The sequence below is a fragment of the Seriola dumerili genome, unplaced genomic scaffold, assembly GCF_002260705.1.
Source record: "Seriola dumerili isolate Sdu_G_001 unplaced genomic scaffold, Sdu_1.0 BDQW01000291.1, whole genome shotgun sequence".
Lineage (NCBI taxonomy): Eukaryota > Metazoa > Chordata > Actinopteri > Carangiformes > Carangidae > Seriola > Seriola dumerili.
Genome location: NW_019174546.1, coordinates 3,494,644 through 3,510,417, shown reverse-complemented (window position 1 = coordinate 3,510,417; position 15,774 = coordinate 3,494,644). Strand labels below are relative to the sequence as shown.

The 15,774-nt window shown below is 32.1% G+C and overlaps 1 long non-coding RNA gene across 1 annotated transcript in view; it reads left to right on the top strand.

Moving 5' to 3' along the window:
* The first annotated feature begins 14,898 nt into the window (after positions 1–14,898).
* The window catches only part of LOC111230997, a 3,519-nt gene continuing 2,643 nt past the window's right edge, over positions 14,899–15,774 (top strand). The window contains exons 1-2 of the long non-coding RNA XR_002665470.1: positions 14,899–15,004; positions 15,163–15,234. This is a non-coding gene — a long non-coding RNA (uncharacterized LOC111230997). The remainder of the gene's footprint in view (positions 15,005–15,162; positions 15,235–15,774) is intronic.

Below are 15,774 nucleotides of genomic sequence, written 5' to 3'. Positions count from 1 at the left end.
ATAAAGGGTTTATCTTCTTTGAGATTCCTAACGAAAAGATGTATTGAATTTCTTGGACACATGTGTGCCTTACATGTGTAATAATTACGTTTAGACCACTGTCTTGATTCACAGCCGCTAGAGACTGATGGGATAATAGGAGCAGGTGTGCAGCTGTGTGGGGAGAGCAAATGAATGAAGGCAGGAAACTCGCTGAGGGCAACTAGTGGACAGGTGGAGAATTAGAATGATGGAAGAAATATTCAGACCTTTTAAGCAGTTAAGTGAGAAGTACTTGATACAATGTTAACATTTGCGTTCTTCTTCTCCTTTATCATTTTTAATGAAATTTGGTACAGGTTCTCTTGTGACACATACTATTTCGTTATTTAAGGAGGAGGGCAAGAGGTAGGAGAAGAAAGAGGAGGTAGAAAAAAAGGCTGACTGGATAAGAAGAAATAGGAGATATGTTTTGTTGAGTTGTGTACTTACATTATCCTAAATGTTTCCAGCAATATCCAAACCTATCCAAATACGTGATTTTAAGGGTGGTTTCATTTGATCATCTGTCAATGGCGTCATATCCCCTTTGCGCATGCGTCAACATTGTGGTCTGCCAGAATCATTCAAAATTGACTTTTTTTTCCGGTTGTAATCCACATTTTTATACTTTTTAGCTCTTGATTGTTTTTAACTATTTACTTTAACTGGATGAAGGATTTTACTTATCTTAAGTTATCAAACCATATAATTCCCTCAACCAACTTCTGCTGGTTCTTCTAATCTACCAGAGTGATCATGCAGTGGCCCAAATAAGTGCAAGCACTTCCCCAGTCTCTCCTAACAGCAAAGTTACATGGCCAGTGTTTCTCAATAAAGATGTGTTCATAAAATTAGGTTTTATCAGTTGGAAACACACACTGGATTTTACCATTCTCTCTAAAACTAAAACTAGCTTTTGTTAGATTAACCCTTCTTCACCTTCACTGAGCTGCAGCTTGTAATGGATGACTTTTAAGTGTAATGGACCTTTTTTATGTTGCTGTATTGTGTACTGTGGTGTACTTTTACTCATTAAAAGGATATGATCTCTTTTTTCACCACTGGATGTAATGATTTATTCAAATGCTGCATACAACAATTATTGCTGAGCTTGTAGTAAAATTTGTTATTGTGAGTAATGTTGTTATGGCTCTAATTAATTACATTTTTGCCAGAACAAGTTACATAAGGTTTAATGTCACTAATATCAAATAAATTGTAGGTACATTACAACATAATGACATAAAAGGGAGAAACTTTTGAAAACAAAATATTTAAAAATAACTTCTGAAAAAATACATATGATAAAAGGAGATTTAGCAGGTGAGTGCAATAGTAATTGCATGCTCTCACATCATTTGTTGCTTCCAACACAAAGTGTCTTTTTTTTCCAAGTGAATTTTATTTTGATAAGCAACTCAGTTATTTTGTCTTCATTCAGAGTACATTGCAGGAAGTGTTGTTCTGACACAAGGTCTGTCCCAATACCCACACTTGCACTCTTAGTGAGTAATCAAGTGCCTACTTGTATGATGTATTTCCAGTTGCCACAATGTCTGTGTCTGCCACATGGTAAATGAGGACATGCCATCACTCATGTGCCAATGTTGTTGGAATAATTCAGTCAGTCATACAGTTTTACAGTTACAATCAGATAAAATAGGCCTAATAAAAACAACACATATTCAGGGGCTGAGAGGAGACTGCAATTAAAAAAGACAATAAATGGCGTTATCTAGAAGCCCATAGGTCTACTGTGCATTAAAGAGACATAACATTACATAATTGTTGATGTTTTCTGTCTGATAATATTTTAAAGTATGGAAGCTATTTCTCAAAGTCTCTACACAGATATTTCACTCAATACAACAATATACAAAATTTTACAATGTGCAATATGTAATCATTGTATGTAAGACAGCTGTGAAATCCATCCATGTGCAATGTACTGCAAGTTAAGGAACAGACAATTGGTAAGTTCTCAGAAATGTTATCAGTGTAGTAAGATAGATGGAGTAAGAAAGATTACAATCCAATTTCTTGTAATGGATGTCAAAACATAGTCAGTCTGTGTGTGTTTGTGAATCTGGTCTTGCTTCATTTCAGCGGTGTGCCTCATTCTTTTACAATACCAGTGGTTGTTGGGCAATACCCACAATTTCTTTGCCCTAAAATATTATTCAATAAATGCAAACACTGCAGATGCATGAAAAGGGTATGCTATTTAACTATGCTGCTATTTAGAGACAGAAAGCTCAAAAGCCATCCACAGAAAAACCTATATCATGGATAGATACAACCTGGCTGAAACAGGAATTGATAGTGAAGTATTTTTTTTTTATATGTCATAAAAAAATATTTTAGCAAGTATTTGTTTTTTTAATACAAGAAGGGATGTCATAAAAATACATAATTGATAAGGATCCCTTACATTAGTTTAAGAATATTACACTTGTTAAATCTTGGACATATTTGGGACATTCTACAGTTGAGAAATAAACCTTTTTCAATCATTAACATCAAGAATAACAGTAAATCTTGAATATTAACTTAACAAGAAATTAAAAGAAGTTCAGTGAAACTGTAGAAGAAGATGGTTTTCTGTGTAAAATATTAGATTGTAGATGGTGGGAGGAACTGTGGACTACAGATAAAAGAGTATGGAAAGAGGTAAACAACAAGGGTCTAACTGTAGAGGAGGAAGAGGAGGTTTTGATGTGTTTATGTTGTGCAATTATGTTGATTTCATCATTTTAACGTGTTGAAATCACTGACCAGGTGCAGTTACTGCTCTGTTATGAACAAATAATTTGTTTTTGTCTTTAGACCCAGAACTTACAAAATCTTCTAGATTTCACAAATCATCCTCTGTTAGAACTGATAATGTGCGTCTTTCCTCTGCATCCATCTCCTGTGGAGTACCAAAAGGCTCTTTATTTTATTTTACCTTTGTATTCCCTATCTATTTTCAGAAAATATAATACCTACTACCATTATTATACTGACGACGCCCACGTACTGGATACCTCCCACTGAAATCTTATGATCCAAGCAGTGTTAACTTAACATTGGGGATCTAAACTCTGGATGGCAAAAAGTTTCCTTCAGCTAACCCAGAAAAGGCTGAGGTCATAATCGTCCCTGTAGACAACTCTGCAACTACAGTCAATGCCCACGGGCTACTGCCACTGGATGCAAAGTCCCACACAAGAAATGTTGATTCTAGTTTGAAATTTGATAAAACACTGGCTTCTTACATCTTACATCACTTACAAAATTAAAATCATTCCTGTCCATTAAAGATTTGGAGACTACAGGTCACACTCTCCTTTCACCTGGACTACTGCAATTCTCTCTATCTAGGAATCAGTCAGTCCTTCACAAGGGCGTAGCTTTGGTCTCAACATTGGTAGGTACACAACAACTCTGCCACCCCTCCAAAACAAAGAGAAATTGTTGAGAAAATTGTATACAAATATAGAATTTTAATAAGCATGTTGTTTTCATAGAGTTGCATTTTCCTATGAGTATTTCATATATGTTATAAACTTGTATATAAATATATCCAGAGGATGTATATATGTCATAATGTTATATCCTCCTATAGGTGACACAGATGGTAACAGCACTCTTAATATAAGGACATATATGTCATATATATGTCCTAAGTAATAGTATACTAAGGCATAAAAACGTCATACTATAGTAAGGCACAAAAAGTCATAGAATGGTAAGGCATAAAAAGTCATTGTATACTAAGTCATAAAAAAAAGTGCCACAGTATAGTAAATCCTGAAAACATCATAAAAACATCATACTCATACTATGCTTGCTGCACTCAAGGCATAAATGTCAAACAAGATGAAAATGTCATGCTATAGTAAGGCATAAAAAAGTCATTGTATGGTAAAGCATAAAAAGTCATAATATAGTAAGTCATTAAAACCCACACAGGCATTGAGAGAACATACAAACTCCAAACAGAAGTTCCCCAGGTCTGACATTCAAACAGAGAACCTTCTCACTTTGAGGTGATGGTTTTAACCACTGGACCACTGTGCCACCACATAAATAAATCATAGTAAAGTAAGGCATAAAAACATCAAAGTATAGTAAGTCATAAAAATGTCAAAGTATAATAAGGCATAAAAAGTCATAGTATAGGAAGGCATTAAAAAGTCATAAGTCATAAAAAAGTTATAGTAAGTCATAAAAACATCATATATAGTAAGTCATAAAAACGTCATAGTATAGTAAGTCATAAAAATATCATAGTATAGTAAGTCATAAAAATATAATAGTATAGTATGGGATAAAAAGTCATAGTATAGTAAGACAATAAAATGTCACTCTATAGTCGGGCATAAAAAGTAATAGTGTAGTAGGTCATAAAAAAACCCATGGAATAGTAAGGCATAAAAAAGTAATAGTGTAGTAAGGCATGAAAAGTCATAGTATAGTAAGGTGTTATGTGCCCTAGGGTTGTGTTGTATGTGTGTGTATGAGTTGTTCTGCCCTCTCCTTTTCTCCCACAGGTGTTTCGGAACGACTGATCCCTGTTACCAATCAGGAGCCGGACTATAAAGGCGGAGTAAGGAGGCTTTGCCAGCGCCAGAGTGACATCCAGCAGTTGTGGAGCTGTCTGTGTGTGTGTAGGTCGTTTTTGGAGATAGCTGCATAGAGATATAGCGAGTAGGGATAGTGATCCTATCTAGTTGTTTTCGTTTATTTGGTTACCCGTTGTTATGCTGTTGATTTTTGGTTGTGGTTTCTTTCCTTTTGTGAATAAAATTCCTTATTTGTTTAGTTGAATCTGGTTGTCAGTTTCTTTTTTGTTTTGCCCGGTAGATTTTATTTATTGTTACTCCTCTCAACCCCTGAACTCTTGCAGGAAACCTAAAAAAAGGCATAGAAAGTCATAAAAAAAGTCATAGCATATTGAGTCATAAAAAGTCACAGTATGGCAAAAAAACTCATAGTATAGTAAGGTATAAAAACATCATAAAATAGCATAAAAGCATAAAATAGTAATAGTCTCGTAAAGCAAAAAAACGTCATAGTATGTTAAGGCAGAAAAAATACAGTAATTTAGTAAGGCAAAAAAAGTCATATTATAGTAAGGCATAAAAAACATCATGGTAAAGTAAGGTATATATAGTCATAGTGAGTCAAAAAAGTCATTGTATAGTATGGCATAAAAAAGTAATAGTAATGTAAGACAAAAAGACATCATACACTATAGTAAGGCATAAAAAGTCATATCATAGTGAGTCATAAAAAGTCATATTATAGTGTGGCATGAAAAAGTACAGTGTGGGAAAAACAACGTCATTGTATAGTATGGATTAAAAATGTCATATAAAAAGGCACAAAAAGTCATACTCTAATAAGTCATGAAAACATCATAGTGTCATAAAAAGTGATGGGATCATAAAGCATAAAAACGTGATGGTATAGTTAGGCATAAGAAGTCATAGTAAAGCAAAAAAAAAGTCATAGTATAATAAGGCATAATAAGTTACAGTATAGTAAGGCATAAAAAACATCATAGCATAGTAAGGTATAAGAATATCATATTATAGTAAGGCATAAAAAATCATTCTATATTATGACATAAAAACATAACAGTATAGTAAGTCATTAAAACGTCATAGGATCCTATGACATGAAAAAAGTCATAGTATAGTAAGGCATAAAAGTCATATTATAGTAATTGAGAAAAACATTATAGTATAGTAAGTCATGAAAATGTCAGAGTATAATATGGTATAAAAACGTCATAGTTTAGTAAGACAGCTAAATGTCAAATTATAGTAAAGCATGAAAATGCCTTGAATAAAGTAAGATGAATAAACGTCATAGTATAGTAAGGCATAAAAAATTCAAAGTATAGTAAGGGATATAACAAGTCATGGCATAGTAAGACATGAAAAAATGCCATAGTAACGCAATGGCATTAAAAAGTTATAGTATAGTATGGCATAAAGAAGTAAGGCAAAAAAAAAAGTCATGGTGTAGTGAGGTATAAAAAGTCATAGTATAGTAAGGCATAAAAAAGTCATAGTAAAGTATGACATAAAAAGTTACACTAAGTCATAACAAGTCATAGAATAACAAGACATAAAAAGTCATAGTGTACTATAGCATAACAGTAATTTCTTAGTAAAACAAATCAATGTCATAGTATAGTAAAGCATAAAAACAAAATGGTATAGTGAGGCATAAATAGTCATATTATAGTATGACATAAAAAGTCATAAAATACAAAGCCAAAAAACGTCACAGTATATTAAGGCAAAATAAGTCATGGGCATAAAAACATCATAGAACAGTAAGGCATAAAAAGTCATAGTAAGTCATTAAAAAGTCACAGGATAGTAAAGTATAAAAGGTCATAGTATAGTATGGTATAAAAAAGTGATAGTATAGTAAGGCACAAAAACGTCATAATATAGTATGGCATAAAAAAGTCATAGTTTAGTAAGATGAATAAACGTCATAGTATAGTAAGGCATAAAATGTCAACATCATTGCATAGTAAGGCATTAACATGTCATTAAAACGCCATAGTAAAGTAAGATAAAAATATGTCAAAAAACTGCAAAGTATAGTAAGGCATAAAAACGTCATAGTGTAGTAAGGCATAAAGATATGAAAAAATGTCACAGTATAGGAAGGCATAAAAGGGTCATAAAATGTATTGCATAGAAATATGAAAAAATGTCATAGTATAGTAAGGTGTAAAAATATGAAAAAAAATCATAGTATAGTAAGGCATAAAATGTCATAAAACATCATGGTATAGTAAGGCATAAAATGTCATTTAAAAATCATACGGTAAGGCATAAAACATCAAAAAACATCATAGTATAATATGGCATTAAGTGTGAACAAAGATCATAGTATAGTAAGGTCTAAAAATGTCAAAAAAACATCATAGTATAGTATGGAATAAAAATATGAAAAAATGTCACAGTATAGTATAGCATAAAAATATGAAAAAATGTCATAGTTTAATGAGGCCTAACAATGTCAAAAAACATCATTTTATAGTATTGCATAAAAATATGAAAAATGTCATAGTATAGTATGGCATAAAGTGTGAACAAAGGTCATAGTATAGTAAGGCCTAAAAATGTCAAAAAAACGTCATAATATAGTATGGCATAAAAAAGTCATAGTTTAGTAAGATGAATAAACGTCATAGTATAGTAAGGCATAAAAATGACAAAAAACATCATTGTATAGTATGGCATGAAAATGTCATAGTATAGTAAAACATAAAATGTCATAGAAACATCATAGTATAGTAAAACATAAAAACGTCCTAATATAGTGAAATATAGTAAAACGGATTGTAAGGCATTAAAAGAACATAGTAAAGTAAGGCATAAAATGTCATAAAAACATTGTGGTATAGTAAGAAATGAAAACTTCATAGTATAATGAGGCATAAAATGTCATAAAAATGTCATACTATGCTCAGACATAAAAACTTCATGGTATAGTAAGATTTAATATGTCATAAAAACATCATAGTATAGTGAGCCATAAAATGTTAAAAAAAAACCCCATCATAGTATAGTAAGGCATAAAAAAGTCAAAAAACGTCATAGTATAGTAAGGCATAAAACATCAATAAAACATGATAGAATAGTAAGGCATAAAAACGTTAAAGTATAGTAAGTCATAAAATTAAAAAAAAAAACATCATAGTATAGTAAAGCATAAATATGTCATAATATAGTAAGGCATCAATGCCATAAAAATGTCATTGTATGGTAAGGTATTAAAAGGCCATAGTATAGTAAGTCATAAAATGTCAAAAAAAAAAATCAGAGTATAGTAAGGCATAAATATGTCATAATATTGTAAGGCATAAAAGCGTCAAAAAGCATCATATTATAGAAAGGCATGAAATGTCATAAAAATGTCATTGTATAGTAAGGCATTAAAGGGCCATAGTATAGTAAGGCATAAAATGTCATAAAAACATTGTGGTATAGTAAGAAATGAAAACGTCATAGTATAATAAGGCTTAACGTCATAAAAACATCATGGTATAGTAAGGCATAAAAATGTCATACTATGGTAAGGCATAAAAACGCCATACTATGGTAAGACATAAAAATGTCATAGTATTGTAAGGTTTAACATATCATGAAAATGCCATAGTATAGTAAAGCATAAAAATAGCAAGGCATACAAACTCATGTTATAAAAAAGCATAAAAAATTCAAAGTATAGTAAGGGATATAACAAGTCATGGCATAGTAAGACATGAAAAAACGCCATAGTAACGCAATGGCATTAAAAAGTTATAGTATAGTATGGCATAAAGAAGTAAGGCAAAAAAAAAAGTCATGGTGTAGTGAGGTATAAAAAGTCATAGTATAGTAAGGCATAAAAAAGTCATAGTAAAGTATGACATAAAAAGTTACACTAAGTCATAACAAGTCATAGAATAACAAGACATAAAAAGTCATAGGGTACTATAGCATAACAGTAATTTCTTAGTAAAACAAATCAATGTCATAGTATAGTAAAGCATAAAAACAAAATGGTATAGTGAGGCATAAATAGTCATATTATAGTATGACATAAAAAGTCATAAAATACAAAGCCAAAAAAGGTCACAGTATATTAAGGCAAAATAAGTCATGGGCATAAAAACATCATAGAACAGTAAGGCATAAAAAGTCATAGTAAGTCATTAAAAAGTCACAGGATAGTAAAGTATAAAAGGTCATAGTATAGTATGGTATAAAAAAGTGATAGTATAGTAAGGCACAAAAACGTCATAATATAGTATGGCATAAAAAAGTCATAGTTTAGTAAGATGAATAAACGTCATAGTATAGTAAGGCATAAAAATGACAAAAAACATCATTGTATAGTATGGCATGAAAATGTCATAGTATAGTAAAACATAAAATGTCATAGAAACATCATAGTATAGTAAAACATAAAAACGTCCTAATATAGTGAAATATAGTAAAACGGATTGTAAGGCATTAAAAGAACATAGTAAAGTAAGGCATAAAATGTCATAAAAACATTGTGGTATAGTAAGAAATGAAAACTTCATAGTATAATGAGGCATAAAATGTCATAAAAATGTCATACTATGCTCAGACATAAAAACTTCATGGTATAGTAAGGTTTAATATGTCATAAAAACATCATAGTATAGTGAGCCATAAAATGTTAAAAAAAAACCCCATCATAGTATAGTAAGGCATAAAAAAGTCAAAAAACGTCATAGTATAGTAAGGCATAAAACATCAATAAAACATGATAGAATAGTAAGGCATAAAAACGTTAAAGTATAGTAAGTCATAAAATTAAAAAAAAAAACATCATAGTATAGTAAAGCATAAATATGTCATAATATAGTAAGGCATCAATGCCATAAAAATGTCATTGTATAGTAAGGTATTAAAAGGCCATAGTATAGTAAGTCATAAAATGTCAAAAAAAAAAATCAGAGTATAGTAAGGCATAAATATGTCATAATATTGTAAGGCATAAAAGCGTCAAAAAGCATCATATTATAGAAAGGCATGAAATGTCATAAAAATGTCATTGTATAGTAAGGCATTAAAGGGCCATAGTATAGTAAGGCATAAAATGTCATAAAAACATTGTGGTATAGTAAGAAATGAAAACGTCATAGTATAATAAGGCTTAACGTCATAAAAACATCATGGTATAGTAAGGCATAAAAACGTCATACTATGGTAAGGCATAAAAACGCCATACTATGGTAAGACATAAAAAGGTCATAGTATTGTAAGGTTTAACATATCATGAAAATGCCATAGTATAGTAAAGCATAAAAATGTAAAAAAAATGTCACAGTATAGTAAGGCATAAAATGCCATAAAAACATCATAGTGAAGTAAGGCATAAATATTTCATAGTATAGTAAGGAATAAAAACATCATAGTATAGTAAGGAATAAAAACTTAATAAAAGTGTCATACTATGGTAAGACATAAAAATGTCAGGTTGTGTAAGGTTTAACATGTTATAAATACATCATAGTATAATAAGGAATAAAATGTCAAATAAATGTCATAGTATAGTATGGCATAAAAACGTCAGAGTATAGTAAGCCATAAAATGTCCAAAAAAACGTCATCGTATAATAAGGCATAAAAATGTCAAAAAACCTCTTAGTATATTACGGCATGAAAACATCATAAAACTGTGGTAGTATATTAAGGCATAAAAATGTCATACTATGGTAAGGCATAAAAACGTAATAGTATATGAAGGCTTTAGATGGCATAAAAATGTAATAGTATAGTAAGGCATAAAAATGTCAAAAAACATCTTACCATAGTAAGGCATAAAATGTCAATAAAACATCATGGTATAGTAGGGCATTAAGTGTGAACAAAGATCATATTATAGTAAGGTCTAAAAATGTCAAAAAAAACGTCATTTTATAATATCGCACAAAAATATGAAAAATATCATAGTATAGTATGGCATAAAAATATGAAAGCAAAAAGTATAAAAGTGTCATAAAACATCTTACCATAGTAAGGCATAAAATGTCAACATCATTGCATAGTAAGGCATTAAACATGTCATTAAAACGCCATAGTAAAGTAAGATAAAAATATGTCAAAAAACTGCAAAGTATAGTAAGGCATAAAAACGTCATAGTGTAGTAAGGCATAAAGATATGAAAAAATGTCACAGTATAGGAAGGCATAAAAGGGTCATAAAATGTATTGCATAGAAATATGAAAAAATGTCATAGTATAGTAAGGTGTAAAAATATGAAAAAAATTCATAGTATAGTAAGGCATAAAATGTCATAAAACATCATGGTATAGTAAGGCATAAAATGTCATTTAAAAATCATACGGTAAGGCATAAAACATCAAAAAACATCATAGTATAATATGGCATTAAGTGTGAACAAAGATCATAGTATAGTAAGGTCTAAAAATGTCAAAAAAACATCATTTTATAGTATCGCATAAAAATATGAAAAATGTCATAGTATAGTATGGCATAAAGTGTGAACAAAGGTCATAGTATAGTAAGGCCTAAAAATGTCAAAAAACGTCATAGTATAGTATGGTATAAAAATGAAAAAATTTCATGGTATAATAAGGCATAAAAATGTCAAAAAACCTCTTAGTATAGTACAGCATGAAAACATCAAAAACTGTGGCAATATATTAAGACATAAAAATGTCATACTATGGTAAGGCATAAAAACGTAATAGTATAGTAAAGCTTTAGATGTCATTAAAATGCAATAGTATAGTAAGGCTTAAGATTTCATAAAAACGTCATAGTATAGTAAGGCATAAAAACGTCGAAAAATGTCCTACTATAGTAACGCATAAAACGTCATTGCATAGTAAGGCATTAACATGTCATTAAAATGCCATAGTATAGAAAGGCATAAAATGTCATTTAAAAATCATAGTTTATTAAGGCATAAAAACTTCATAATATAGTAGGGCATAAAATTGTCAAAAAACATCATAGTATAGTAAGGCACAAAATATCATAAAAATGTCATACTATGGTAAGGCATAAAAACGTAATAGTATAGTAAGGCATAAAAATGTCATAGTATAGTAAGGCATAAAACGTCAATAAAACGTTGTTGCATAGTTAGGCATTAATACATCATAAAAACATGATAGTATAGTAAGGCATAAAAACGTCATAGAATAATAAGGCATAAAATGCCATAAAAACGTCATAGTATAATAATTCATAAAAAAGTCATAGTTAAGTAAGGCATAAGAAAGTCATAGCATAGTAAGTTGTTACAATGTGGTTAAAATTCTGTTTGGACCCCAGGGCCGATTAAGACAAGAAACAACCAGTGGTATGGTAATAAAAGTTATTTAATGGCAACTGTTCAATGAGTGAGGGACACAGATCTGGGGGAATGTTGGGGGTCAAAGGATCCAGGTTGCTGCAGGAGGAGCGTGGAGGTGGCTGGCATGGAGCAGGTAAGTTATCTGAGTGGGAGCAGGTGAGCGTCATGGCTGAAACTTGCGGCACAACAGTCATTTTCAGCAGGAGCTGGCAGCAGAACTGGGACAGGCATGAACTGGCATAAGGCCAGGCATAAAAAGTCATAGTATATAAGTCATAAAAAAAGTCATATAATAGTAAGATGTAAAAAATTCACAGTACAGTAAGGCATAAAAAACATTACAATATAGTAAGGCATGACATGTCAAAAAAATGTCATATTAATGTAAGGCATAAAATGTCATAAAGATGTCATACAATAGGACGGCATAAAAATGGCAATGTATAGTAAGGCATAAAAAAGTCATAGTATAGTATGGCATAAAAAAGTCATAGCATAGTAAGTGATAATATCGTTATACAAATAGTATTTCAAAGTGGTTTCATTTGTTTAAAATATAAATATAGCCTGTAGTTAAACCATACTTGTGGCATAATAGCACACTATAAAAATACTTTAATACAAGTGAATGTTCTCACAGAAATGGCTGATTTTTTCTTCACTTTTAAAGAAAAGACTTTAGAGACTCAGTCAAAGACAAAGACAATATGTAGGATAAAGCAGTTAAAATCTTTATCTTTGTACCACCAAGGATACTCTGCACAAACTACACAAATTATGTTGCTGCAGTATTTGGCAATACCAAGTGAAAGATGGGAGAAATGTGTTTAAAAAATGGGATAAAGAGCAAGGATGAGGTTTAGGTTAGGCTTGGGGTCAGTGTGTGTGTGCGTGCGTGCGTGCGTGCGTGCGTGTGTTTGTGAGAGAGAGAGAGAGATGGCAGTTTGATATATGTTGTATTTACTTTTTGATGTTGCTTAATTTCTGTGTTGCTTCCTCGTTGTTGTTCTATATTAGTGGTTGATGGTGCAACATTCTGATGCTCTGTTACAACAGCATCCCACAAGTGTCCATCTGTTGGAAAACTTCATTAATGTTACATTTAAAACAAAGTGATTCAATGTTTTGTATCCTTAGAATGATGAGATTCTGACATTTTAATCAAAAATTAATCATACACAGAAAATGATCTTTGACAGATTGTTATCCTTTTTGTGGATTTATTTTTTATTTTTATGCATTAATGCAGAAGATTAGTCTCATGTCTGTCCGTTAAATATAGAGCTGGAGCCAGCAAACAGTTAGGGTAAATTATGTTTGAGTTTAGACAGAGCCAGGCTGTTCCTGGTGTTTTTGCTAACTGGCTGCTTGCTGTAGCATCATATTCACTGCAGTGACATGGAAGTGGTATCTAACGTCTCAAACTAACTTTCAACAAGAAAGCAAATGCATGTTTTACAAAACTAAATATGAATATGAAGCTATAGGGGCCAGTCAGGAAACAGTTAGCTTAGCATAAGGCCTGGAGTCATGGCCAGCTGGTGATTGTTTATCTGGGTGGAGTTACAGGCCCTGAGGGCTTCAGTTTACAAACAAGAAACCCTGTTGTAAGGTTGGTGCAGAGAACTGTTACATTTATTCAACAACAGAATCAGAAAAGAAAAACACACTTAATCGGTCTCAATTTTTGTCACCAAGTAGGATAGTTATAGCAATAAAGATATGCAGTTGATATAAAAAGTGGCAACAGTTTAGTATGCCAGCTATCTTACAATTGAGTGTTCCCTTTTGCCATGTCACTATCTGTTTGACTAGACCAGTGGAGCTGGTAATAGATTATATTGTGGTAATAGAAAAGCAGTGTTGGGGAGTAACAGGATTGTGTAATTAAATTCCAAAATAAATGGCATTGTAATGTATTGCAATTACTGAGAAAATGTGTCATTTAATTACAATTACTAATCAAAATGTTGGTGATTACAAACAACTTACAACCAAATATGTTCTTTGTGATAGGTGTGAGATCTTATAACACTCACTAACTTAATTCAGCATTGTGTTTTCATTAAATATTAACCTGCTTTGACATTTCCACAGGACACCAACAGACTAAATTAACAGTACTGTAAAGTAATCAAGTAATAAAATGTAATAAGTTATATTACTTTAATCAAGTCATTGAAACATTATTACATTTCAACAGGGTAAATAGTAATCTGTAACCTAGTAACTTTCCCAAGACTGTACTATATGTCCTACGAGGCTACTGTACCACAGTGTGTCCTCCTCGTATTGATAACACAAACATTAGATTTAGGGTAATTGTTTATTTCTCAAAAGAATTGAATAGAGTGGCTAAAGGTCTGTCTTCTCTAACCATAAGCTATGTGATTGATAATGAGAGGAACAAACAGGGCCAGCCTCTCTTTAATGGACTACTCAGCCAATCACTTGTCAATTTGGTTGTGTTATTGACTGCTGTTTTCTCATGCCTTTTTACACCCATTTACTTTTATCGGATGGAGGTGGGATCAGGTGAAGCTGAAATGATTTTCAGTCATTTCATGTGGTGTTATTATGCATTTTTTGTTTTTCACATCTACTTTCTCGTCATTTCATTTCTTTGCTGACAAACCCGTAACCCTTGACTTTAACCAAAACAGTGTTATGTTGCATGCAAAAAGCTTAAAATGCATAAACATGACATGTGGCGTGCTATTTAACCCTACAACCATGAGGTCACATTAGAGTGTTTTTATGTATCGTAGTTCATCGTAGGCTGCTTTATGTGTTGTTTTGTATGCCTATGCATCATTATTGCGTGCAGGAAACACACTACTCTAGCTTGAAACTTATTATCAACACTTACAATCAACAATAGTGTTGCTGAGAATGACTTGCTGATATTAATGCAGTATGGCTGACATCCTGTTATTGCTTCACCTTCGTCCACTTCGGTTCGACTGAGTGTATAAATGTGGGCTTCATGTTGGCTTCAGTTCATCAGCCATGGACAGAACTGTGCTGCTGCTCATGTTGTGTCTGCAGGCTTTCCTGCTCACCACAACCTTCACATCTGCTGATGCATCCACTCCGCTGAAGTATAAACAGTCTTCTGATCTGGTAAGAAGATCCACAGTCTGTATGGAGCTTTTCTGAAGATCCTTGACTTACTTGGTGTTTTCTTTTAGGACTGTTTAGGTGGATTTGCAGTCATTTCTATACAAAGAGATGACAAAGGTAGTTTTCTGTGTAAAATGATGTATTTTGTTATTTCTTAGGTTAATGTGGAAAAACGAACTTCAGAGAACAGAGATACAGATTCCGCCGAGCCAGGAGAATATGCCTTCCCGGTAAACTTGACTTAATTTGGGTGTATTTTTCTTCTTTCTTGCAGTCACAACAAATCCCCCCAAAAGCTACATCCTGAAAATCATATCTAAATCATCCTGTGACTCATCTTCAAATTTCATTGTTTTTGATGCTCAGTAGCTGTAGCTGCCTGAGGTGAAGCTCGTTTGAACTTCTCCAGAAACAGTTCGGCAGTTTAGCCGAGTGGTTACCAACCTAGGGCTTGAGTCCCTCCAAAGAGTCACAAGACCTCTCTGGGCCTCAAAACAATTGACTAAATGAAACAATCTGAGCAGTTGAAAGAGGAAATGTCTCTTTGGTGTAACTGCCAACAAGTTACATCTGAGACATGACAGCACAACTAGACACTGATGTTTTGTTAGAGGTCAAAGGCCAAGAAGCTTGGAAATCACTGCTTTATTATTTAACAATGTGTTGCAGTCCATAAGCTGATCAGAAGTGATTTTAATGTCTAATTTTGACCTGACAAGTAACGAGTAACTAAAGTAACTAGTTACTTAAGCTCTCAATAAAAAGTACAA